Source organism: Salmo salar, chromosome 24 (assembly GCF_965601325.2).
Source record: "Salmo salar chromosome 24, fSalSal1, whole genome shotgun sequence".
Classification (NCBI taxonomy): domain Eukaryota; kingdom Metazoa; phylum Chordata; class Actinopteri; order Salmoniformes; family Salmonidae; genus Salmo; species Salmo salar.
In genome coordinates, this window is record NC_138314.1 from 32307267 (window position 1) to 32319151 (window position 11885).

The following is an 11885-nucleotide window of genomic DNA, read 5'->3' on the forward strand; positions in this document are numbered from 1 at the left end:
TAGTTTCCTTCAAGCTCTGCTCATTTTGCATCCACCCATCATTACGTCTCGAGCAGCTGTGTGTGTGTGTGTGTGTGTGTGTGTGTGTGTGTGTGTGTGTGTGTGGTGTGTGTGTGTGTGTGTGTGTGTGTGTGTGTGTGTGTGTGTGTGTGTGTGTGTGTGTGTGTGTGTGTGTGTGTGTGTCACAGGAGGCTGCTGAGGGGAGAACAGCTCATAATAATGGTTGGAACTGCACAAATGGACCTGGAGACCATGTGTTTTGTTTGATGTATTTGATACCATTCCAGTCATTACCACGAGCCCGATCTACCCAGTTAATGTGCCACCAACCTCCTGTGGTGTGTGTCTGAGTGCGGGTGTGGGCTCATGTGCGAGGGTGTGCTCCTGCATATACAATGTTTAAAAAATCTGTTCTGTGTTTCCTCCCTTTTTCAGTTACCGTAATTTCCGGACTATTGAGCGCACCTGAATATAAGCCGCACCCACTGAATTAAAAAATATATATTATTTTGAACATAAATAAGCCGCACATGTCTATAAGCCGCTGGTGCCTACCGGTACATTGAAACAAATTAACTTTACACAGGCTTTAATGAAACACGGCTTGTAACAAAAATAAATAGGCTTTAACGAAACACGGCTTGTAACAAAAATAAATAGGCTTTAACGAAACACGGCTTGTAACAAAAAATACAAAATTAGCAGTAAGCTTTAGTTGTCTTTTTGCACTGAGTCAATTCCTCACGCTGCTGTTTCCAACGTCTTATCATTGACTCATTAAGACCAAGCTCCCGTGCAGCAGCTCTATTTCCTTTTCCAACAGCCAGATCAATCGCCTTCAACTTGAAAGCTGCATCATATGCATTTCTCCGTGTCTTTGCCATGATGAGGGTGACAAAATGACTACCGTAATCAGAATGATGGGAAGTTTGAGAGCGCTCGATTTAATCTAAACAGTAAACAAAAAAGTTGTTTGACCTTAACCCGTTCGGCAATTTCATTGGTCTAATGAAAGCTTCATGCCGCCAAAAAACTGAGCACGTCACAGAATGTGTTTTTTTTTTTTTTTAAATGTTAAAGCGGAAAAAATCCATATATTTGCCACGTCATTGTTTAAGCCGCGAGGTTCAAAGCGTGGGAAAAAAGTTGCGGCTTATAGTCCGGAAATTACGGTAGTTTTTTCTGTTTGGCGCCAATTGAACACGAGTCACGACCAAGGTTCACTTGAACCAATGCCATCTTGCAGCAGGCTATTTTGAATTGGTAGCTACTCAGTGACACCAGTTCTCAGGATATTGTGGTCTCTGACCATGGGCTCTATTTGAACAAATCTAACGCAATGGTAAATCTAAGCGCAGGCGCTAGAGTTATAGGTTCAGGGGTGTGTCAGAAATATTTTCACTATCGCAATTACTGGCACCCATTCTGGCGTTGGCGAGAAAGGGCTGGGTTTTGATGAATAAACAATTTGTGGATGTGTCGAGGCTTGGCCCCTTACTGACCAATCAGAATGTGCTCCATAGCGAAATATGTGGTTGCTTCAGGTTGTGTATTTAAGCTCTTTTATGTATTGCCTTGGAATCAACTCCAATTCCAATGTTAATCCATTATAGTTTGTTAAATGGCTTACTGAAATGAAATAACAAAATGTAGACCTATCTTTGCTAAATACGTTAACATGAACCCATTTGCAGTACCCATTGTTCTCAGTAATTGCATGGCTTCAATAGCATTCACACTGATATAGGGGCTAGGTCCACTGTAAATTTATTTATGGCTGAGCATGGACATGCCAAACATTGTCAATAAGCAATATTAAATTAATTATTGATAATGCCTAGAAATTGAACAAATTATTCTAATCAAATTCTGAACAAAAAGATACAACTTGTTTTAAAAAGGCTATGTGTCACGCCCTGACCAGGTGAACTCGGGTATTTTAGGTCAGGGTGTGTCATGTTGGGTATTTCTCCTTGGTTTGCTTTCTATGTTTGCGTTACAGCCTTGTGTTAGCTCTATGTGGGTTATTTCTATGTTGGGTTCTGTCGATTCCCAATCAGAGACAGCTGTCGCTAGTTGTCTCTGATTGTGATCACATTTAAGTTCCTTTTTCCCCCACGCTGTTTGTGGGGTGTTGTCTCTTTGTTTTTGAGCAGTTAACGTATCGGCATTTTCTTGGTTTTGTGTACGTGTTTATTTCAGTGTTAAGAATAAACATGTGTTCGCTCCCAGCTGCGTTTTGGTCCGCTTCCTCATCACCCGACGTCGAACGTTACAGAACACCCCACCAAACCAGGACCAAGCAGCGGGAGGATAAGGAGCGCGAGAGATGGGCTCGCGAGGGGAAGGAGTTCTGGACCTGGGAGGAGATCATGTCGGGGAAAGGACCCTGGCGGAAGGATTCCCAGGTCGAGGAGGTAATGCCAGCCGGTGGACGGAGTCGCAGGCGGCGGTCGAGGAGGCCCGGAAGACACCCCCAATAATTTTTTTTGGGGGGGCTAATGGGGTGGTCCGGAAGGGCAGAGGAAGAGCCCAGACCACTGCTCTTGTGGGGGATGACGGCGGAGGAGGAGACGGAGATGAGGCGGTTGATTGAGGACCTGCTGAGGGAAGATCTGGAGGAGGAGCCATGGGATGCAGAGTTGCGCGCTGTGTCGCCAGTGCGCCCGCACAGCCCGGTGCGTCCGGTGGACATGCCCAGCACATGCCGTGCTAGGATGGGCATCCAGCCAGGACGAGTGGCTAAACCGGCTCCACGCTTCAGTTCACCAGTGCGTGTTCACAGTCCTGTCTGGCCCGTCCCTGCTCCCCGCACCAAGTCAGTGGTGCGTGTCCCCAGTCCGGCCCGGCCCGTCCCTGCTCCCTGCACCAGGTCAGTGGTGCGTGTCCCCAGTCCTGTCCGGCCCATCCCTGTTCCCCGCACCAAGCCCACGGTGCGTGTCCACAGTCCTGTCCGGCCCGTTCCTGTTCCCCGCACCAAGCCCACGGTGCGTGTCCACAGTCCTGCCCGGCCCGTCCCTGTTCCCCGCACCAAGCCCACTTTGCGTGTCCACAGTCCTGTCCGGCCCGTCCCTGCTCCCCGCACCAAGCCCACGGTGCGTGTCCACAGTCCTGTCCGGCCCGTCCCTGCTCCCCGCACCAGGTCAGTGGTGCGTGTCCCCAGTCCTGTCCGGCCCGTTCCTGTTCCCCGCACCAAGCCCACGGTGCGTGTCCACAATCCTGTCCGGCCCGTCCCTGCTCCCCGCACCAAGCCCACGGTGCGTGTCCACAGTCCTGTCCGGCCCGTCCCTGCTCCCCGCACCAAGTTAGTGGTGCGTGTTCCCAGTCCGGCCCGGCCCGTTCCTGCTGCCCGCACCAAGCCAGTGGTGCGTGTTCCCAGTCCGGCACGGCCCGTGTCCGGTCCACCGGTGCCCAATCCTGTTCCGGTCGACGGCTCCGCTCCGGAGCCTGAGCATGCCGCTCCACAGTGGTCCAGTCCAGGCCAGAGGGGTAGGGCTAAGGTGGAGGCGGGGGAAAGAACACGCCCGGGGCCAGAGCCTCCACCGAGGGTGAGGCGCCCACCCGGGTTCCCCCCCCTAATAGACTTAAGTTTGGTGCGCCGGGAGTACGCACCGTTGGGGGGGGGGGTACTGTCACGCCCTGACCAGGTGAACTCGGGTATTTTGGGTCAGGGTGTGTCATGTTGGGTATTTTTCCTTGGTTTGCTTTCTATGTTTGCGTTACAGCCTTGTGTTAGCTCTATGTGGGTTATTTCTATGTTGGGTTCTGTCGATTCCCAATCAGAGACAGCTGTCGCTAGTTGTCTCTGATTGGGATCACATTTAAGTTCCTCTTTCCCCCACGCTGTTTGTGGGGTGTTGTCTCTTTGTTTTTGAGCAGTTAACGTATCGGCATTTTCTTGGTTTTGTGTACGTGTTTATTTCAGTGTAAAGAATAAACATGTGTTCGCTCCCAGCTGCGTTTTGGTCCGCTTCCTCATCACCCGACGTCGAACGTTACACTATGTCACACTTACAGGCACCATAATTTCTCCCCGTGGGCATATAATATTAAAACACAGACTATGGATGGTTTTAAGCACATCCAAACTTTTCACAGTAGCTGGACAAAGATCCAATATAAATAGAAAGGGAGAATGTCCACTTACTGTTATATTGCTTCCAAATAGGCTTATGTTTTATGAACATAATCGGAACCATCTTACAGATCAGATAGCGTTCACACATCTCCAGAAGTTGCATTGCAAGCACGCCACGGACGTTGTCACCATAGTAACAGGAAGGTGAATCGGTGGCGAATTTACCATGTACATCTTGGTGGGACCAAAAAAGAAAAACTTGGGATGCATGCCAGCAAAGCCACAACACAACACTGCACTATACCACTGCTAAACCTGGCAATCAGCGGAGCCTTGTCTGGCAGCGAAACAGTTCGTTCAGCCTCATTTAAAGCCTTTAAAAAAAACATAGCTGATATGGCTGACTTGCTTAAACAAATGTGGTTTCTACTGACAATTGAGATGTACAAACTATGGCATAACAGGACGACAAGCGGATAAGAGGCAATCCGTAATTTCGATTAAGACATTAATGACCGAGCTAGGACGGACGTAGTCAATAACTATTTGTTCAGCACTTTTGAAATGTACAGTGACAGAATTCAGAACAGAAGCCATTCTTAGTGTTCTCCCTGTACACCAAGTCAGAACCGTAGGATAAATAAAGGGGGCATATAAACAAACAGTGAAAGCTCTTACAATATTCCATGATGACATTTCTCAAAAATAGGTTATAGGCTACATCTGCACCACCAATTCAGAATAGTAAGCAAAATTAAGAGGTGAAAATAGACAAAATTGTTAGGATGAGGCACATGGGCTACTAACAGCTTATTACACAACATAAACTTAGTATTACTTTCTTAGCTACAGTATACATATCTCCCACGCATATTACATCATTTATGCAGCAGCATACAAGACATTTTTGGACTCTGTACTGTGCTCACTTGAAACAGGAGTGTGCCGCGGCGGTCCTTTGTGGGCAAATTTAGTCATCAAACTTTTTCATCAAAGTCTGGCATTCTCTGGATTTACGGGGCTTTCAAGACAACTGAGAACTCGAGAAAAGAAAAAAAAGTTGAATCATGATGACGTCAGTGATCTTCAGGTCGTAGCTCTAGAAAGAGGCCAGAGTTCCCGATTTACAATTCCGAGTTGGATGAAAGTTCAAAACGTATTTTCCCATACGTAGCTTGTTTTTCCCGAGTTCCCAGTTGTCTTGAACTCACTAAAGTCAGATTTTGCAGTTCCGAGTTAACAGTTGTTTTGAGCGAGGTGCAAATCATGCTTCATTGACAGCATGGCCAATGTTTATAATTTTAAAACCGGAAAAGAGACCCTTAATCTTAGACTTTGGACCACTAGGAAAAGAGTCCCTTAATCTTAGACTTGGGACCACACAGCCACTCCACTGAATAACAGGCTAATGATTGCTTTGCAATGCTTGCAGTTAGCCACTGATTCCTTCCAAACCACTCATTGTTGAATTTGTGATTTCCAAGTTGTTGTGTAATGTTTATGTCCAATGGTCTATGAGCACCGATACGTTTGATCTATAATTTATCTTCGTATGACAAGGATTAAAGAGGATTTGCCAGTGGATTGTTGACTTGATTCATAATGATGATGACTGCTAGCTAAGATTTTGAAAGTATGATGTTGACATCAGTTCAATCAAAGCTACTGTAGATATAACGTGATTTGACGTCATTTTATCTGTGGCCAAAGACCTTGAGCCTTCTTGGATGGGCACTTCGTCTCGTGTCTCCTGGGTAGAGCCCTGGAATGAGCCAACGCAGTCTGGGATGGCCCAGACCCGACTAGGGGTGACTACCCGGAGTTCGCCCGCCGCTTATTTCACCTGAGCGCTTATTTCACCTGAGACAGGAGACGAGGAGCGCTCAAGACTTCGCATTGGAATTCCGGACTCTCGCCACAGGATCGGGGTGGAATGAGCGGGCCCTAATTGATCACTACCGATGTAGTCTCCGGGACGACGTCCGCCGGGAGCTGGCTTGTCGGGATAACACCACCACCCTAGACCAGCTTATAGACATGTCCATCAGGCTGGACAACCTGCTGGCTGCCCGGGGACGTTCCAGTCGGGGTCTGCTCGTTCCACCTCCCAGCCTTCCTGTTCCACTGCCCATGGAGATAGGAGGGGCTGCTTCGAGGAGGGGGGGGGGCCTCTCCTGCACCCACTGTGGACGTAGAGGGCACACTGTGGACCGGTGCTGGAGAGGTCCAACCGGGAGTTTGGATGGCAGACAGAGGACTATGTCGACCCCTCAGGTGAGTCAGCACCCGTCACACCCAGAGCCCCCTGTTGACCACATGTACACCTCAGTTTGTTTTCAAGAGTTTTCCCCTCACTTCCAGTATAAGGCACTAGTCGATTCAGGCGCAGCTGGGAGTTTTATGGACCGTGGGGTAGCCAAGAAGTTAGGGATTCCCCTGGTTCAGTTGGACCACCCCTTCCCCTTGCACGCCCTAGACAGTCAACCGCTAGGGTCCGGCCAAGTGGGGGAGGTCACAGTGCCACTGGTCGTGGTAAAAAATGCTCCCGCTGTCTTCCAATCATTTGTGAACGAGATTCTCAGAGACATGCTTGGCCAGGGTGTGGTGGTGTACATCGATGACATCTTGATCTACTCCGCCACACACGCCGCGCATGTGGCTCTGGTGCGTAAAGTGCTTGGGCGGCTGCTGGAGCATAACCTATACGTCAAGGCTGAGAAATGTGAGTTCTCCAAACGAGCCGTCTCTTTTCTGGGATATCGCATTTCCACCACTGGGGTGGTGATGGAATGTGACCGCGTTACGGCTGTGCGTAATTGGCCGACCCCCAACCACGGTGAAGGAGGTGCAGCGGTTCTTGGGGTTTGCTAATTATTACCGGAGGTTTAGAGGTTTTGGCCAGGTGGCGGCTCCCATTACCTCACTGATGAAGGTGGGTCCGGTGTGGCTGCGGTGGTCGGCAGAGGCGGACAGAGCCTTCCGTCGTCTGAAGGCTCTGTTTACCGACGCTCAGGTGCTGGCGCATCCGGACCCCTCTTTGCCATTCATAATGGAGGTGGACGCGTCCGAGGCTGGGGTAGGAGCAGTGCTGTCGCAGCGTTCGGGCGCTCCTCGAAAGCTTCGCCCCTGCGCATTCTTTTCTAAGAAGCTGAGCCCGGCGGAGCGCAACTATGATGTGGGGGACAGGGAGTTGTTAGCCGTGGTCAAGGCTTTGACGGTGTGGAGACATTGGCTTGAGGGGGCACGGCACCCTTTTCTCATCTGGACCAACCACCGTAACCTGGAGTACATCCGGGCAGCGAGGAGACTTAACCCTCGTCAGGCCAGGTGGGCCATGTTCTTTACGAGGTTTCAGTTTACCCTCTCATACATTCCAGGTTCCCGGAACCGGAAGGCCGACGCACTGTCGCGTCTCTATGACACCAAGGAGCGGACCATTGATCCTACTCCCATACTCCCCGCCTCCTGTCTGGTGGCACCGGTGGTATGGGAGGTGGATGCGGACATCGAGCGGGCGGGTCAGTCAGAACCCACTCCACCTCAATGTCCCGCGGGTCTGAAGTACGTTCTGCTTGGTGTTCGCGATCGCCTGATCCGATGGTCCCACACTCTACCCTCCTCGGGTCATCCTGGGGTGGAACGGACAGTGCGGGGCCTGAAAGGAAAGTACTGGTGGCCCACCTTGGTTAAGGATGTTAGACACTATGTCTCTTCCTGTTCGGTGTGCGCCCAGTGTAAGGCTCCTAGACACCTGCCTCGAGGGAAACTTCAGCCCCTCCCCGTTCCACAGCGACCTTGGTCTCACCTCTTAGTAGATTACCTCACGGATCTCCCGCCGTCTCAGGCGAACATCACGATACTGGTCGTTGTGGATCGGTTCTCGAAGTCCTGCCGTCTGCTCCCTTTGCCCGGTCTTCCTACGGCCCTACAGACCGCGGAGGCCCTATTTACACATGTCTTCCGGCACTACGGGGTGCCCGAGGATATCGTATCTGATCGGGGTCACCAGTTCACGTCCAGGGTGTGGAAGTCGTTTATGGAGAGGCTGGGGGTCTCGGTCAGCCTGACTTCGGGTTTTCACCCCGAGAGTAATGGGCAGGTAGAACGCATTAACCAGGATGTGGGCAGGTTTCTGCGGTCATATTGTCAGGACCGGCCAGGGGAGTGGGCGAGGTTCGTGCTATGGGCCGAGATGGCCCAGAACTCTCTGCGCCACTCCTCTACTAACCTGTCACCTTTCCAGGTTGTGTTAGGGTATCAGCCGGTCCTGGTGCCATGGCATCAGAGCCAGACGGAGGCTCCTGCGGTGGAGGAATGGGTACAGCGCTCGAAGGAGACCTGGAGTGCTGTCCAGGAGTGTCTGAAGCGGGCGGGAGGACGGCACAAGGAGAGCGCTGACCGCCGCCGCAGTGAGGCCCCCGTGTTTAAACCGGGGGACAGAGTCTGGCTCTCGACCCGGAACCTGCCCATCTGCCTGCCCTGCCGGAAGCTGGGTCCACGATTTGTGGGGCCGTTCAAAGTCCTGAGGAGAATAAACGAGGTGTGTTATAGGTTACAACTTCCTTCATGTTACCGTATTAACCCCTCGTTTCATGTGTCTCTCCTCAGGCCGGTGGTAGCTGGTCCGCTGCAGGACGCTGAGGTGCGGGAGGTCCCTCCGCCCCCCCTGGACATCGGGGGGGCCCCGGCGTACACAGTCCGGGCCATCCTGGACTCCCGACGTCGGGTAGGGGGCCTGCAGTACCTCGTGGACTGGGAGGGGTACGGCCCGGAGGAGAGGTGCTGGGTCCCGGTGGGGGACATTCTAGATCCAGCCCTGCTGCAGGAATTCCACCGCCTCCGTCCGGATCGACCGGCGCCTAGCCCTCCGGGTCGTCCCCGAGGCCGGCGTCGGCGCGCTGCTGGAGCCGCGCGTCGGGGGGGTACTGTCAAAGTATCCACAGAGGGTGGCGCCCCTCCCCGGTCGGGCGGCACTCGGCGGTCGTCGTCGCCGGCCTACTAGCTGCCACCGATCGATTTTTCTGTGATGTTTGGTTTTGTCTGTCTAGGTCTGCACCTGTTCCTTGTTTGTAATTAGTGCGGGGGGGGTATTTAGTTTGTCCTTTTTGTTCAGGTATTCGTGCGGGATTGTTTTGTGTCATTTCGAAGGGCTGTTCGTATTTTGACGCTGCCTGTTAGTTCAGCGTTCTGTGGAGCTGTCAATCATTATTGCCGGGCTGCGCTCTGTTCTCTTTATTGTTTTGGAGCTGTGCTCCTGTCGGGTGTTTAGGCGCACCCAGTATTGCGGCGGCCTATTTTTTCCAAACAGTATTAATACACATCTGTGTTTTTGGACCTCCTGCCCTTGACTCTGACCCTTCCTGCTACACTGATAGCCGTGACATTTACATTGTTTTCAAACTGATATGTGACACGAATGAATGCCAAAATAGCATGCCTTGAATGACGGGTCGCTACTGAGGTAAATAATTCTAATAAGTTTAGTTGTAATATAATTAAACAACAATAAATACATGTAAAATGTAATGATGCCATAAAATTGCCTGGATAAAAGACACGCATTGCTGTTGAACCAGCCTTATGGTAGGCCTAGGGGAGGGCTTGGGTTTTGAACATGTGAAACTGGAAAATAAGCTATTTTTACAGGTTACAGATAACTTCTAAATATGCGGTTCACCAGTATTCACTGAAGGTTCTCATCTCTCGTTGCATGATGGGCATGGACACGTAGCCTACATCATGGAGGGGGTTTTACGCACATCCAAAACGGGACCTGTATGGCTCAAATAATGTGGGCCTGCCTACAATGCATAGATAAAAAGGAATGTTAGCTCACTGTTCTACTCCTCTCAAACTTGATATTTTAAAAATATTTGGTGATTAAGATTATTTTCAGAGCAGTCTCATGAGCCAAAATCTTGACTACTTAACGATTGCATTGGGAAGACAAAAAGGCCTTAATTGAGTGGAAGGGAGGCTATGCTTGGTTTTTAATCTAATAAAATGAAATTGAAAAAAACATTATGTTTCTAAATACGAAGTATACAGTCACCAAAAGCACATTAGGCAACTCTTGTTCCATGCGCATTTGGGCAGAGTGCATCACGGCTGGATAGGCTGTGTTTCTGCTATCAAAATTCATACCATAAGCAGCTTTTGGTGGGTGCAAGCGAGCTGATATAAGACAGGTAAATTGCCGAATCTGGCATTAGGGCTGGAAAGTGCCCGTTTTTACATGACGAAATTGCAAACTAACGTGCGTTTGACAATAGTGCCGCCTTAACGGCAGCCGAAAATAGAACCCAATGTCTTGGTGTGAAGTCTAAAACATGCCTTGTGTGTCATTGCAGACGTGTGTAAAGGGGTGAAGGAGGCCAACATGCCTCTCTACTGCACCTGTGCAGGAGACTTCAAACTTACCTTCCCCACTAAGGTGTGCTCGCTACCAACCCATATTATGTTCCTAGCTGTGTTTAAACAATGTACCACCCACCATAATATGTTAAATTGAAAGGTTATGAAACATTGTGTTATTAGGTTTTGTAAAGTCTACTCTTCTCCATCCACAGAGCTTCTCAGAGCAGATCAAAGTGTGCTGGAACATTGCTGCACACTACAACGAAGCTATAATCAGGGGGTACCGGTACTGAGTCAATGTGCGGGGGTACAGGTTAGTCGAGGTAATTTGTACATGTAGGTAGGGGTAAAGTAACTATGCATAGACAAACAGCAAATAGCAGCAGTGTAAAAAATTATGGGGGGGTTGTCAATGTAAATAGTCCAGGTGGCCATTTGATTAATTGTTCAGCAGTCTTATGGCTTGGGGGTAGAAGCTGTTAAGGAGCCTATTGGACCTAGACTTGGCACTCCGGTACTGCTTGCCGTGCGGTAGCAGAGAGAACAGTCTGTGACTTGGGTGACTGGAGTCTTTGACACATTTTTTTGCTTTCCTCTGACACCGCCTAGTATATAGGTCCTGGATGGCAGGAAGCTTGGCCCCAGTGATGTACTGGGCAGTACGCACTAGAGGTTGACCGATTAATCGGAATAGCCGATTAATTAGGGCCGATTTCAAGTTTTTACAACAATCGGTAATCTGTATTTTCGGACACCGATTTGCCAAATATTTTTTTCATAAAAAAAATAAATAATGTACACCTTTATTTAACTAGGCAAGTCAGTTAAGAACACATTCTTATTTTCAATGACGGCCTAGGAACGGTGGGTTAACTGCCTTGTTCAGGGGCAGAACGACAGATTTTTATCTTGTCAGCTCGGGGATTCAATCTTGCAACCTTACGGTTAACTAGTCCAACGCTCTAACCACCTGCTTTACATTGCACTCCACGAGGAGCATGCCTGTTATGCGAATGCAGTAAGAAGCCATGGTAAGTTGCTAGCTAGCATTAAACTTACCTTATAAAAAACAATCAATCAATCATAATTACTAGTTATCTACACATGGTTGATGATATTACTAGTTTATCTAGCCTGTCCTGCGTTGCATATAATCAATGCGGTGTGCATTTGCGAAAAAGGACTGTCGTTGCTCCAACGTGTACCTAACCATAAACATCAATGTCTTTCTTAAAATCAATACACAAGTATATATTTTTAAACCGGCATATTTAGTTAATATTGCCTGCTAACATGAATTTCTTTTAACTAGGGAAAATGTCTCACCTCTTGCAACAGTCAGGGTATATGCAGCAGTTTCGGCCGCCTGGCTCGTTGCGAACTGTGTGAAGACTGTTTCTTCCTAACAAGGACAGCCAACTTCGCCAAACGGGGGATGATTTAACAAAAG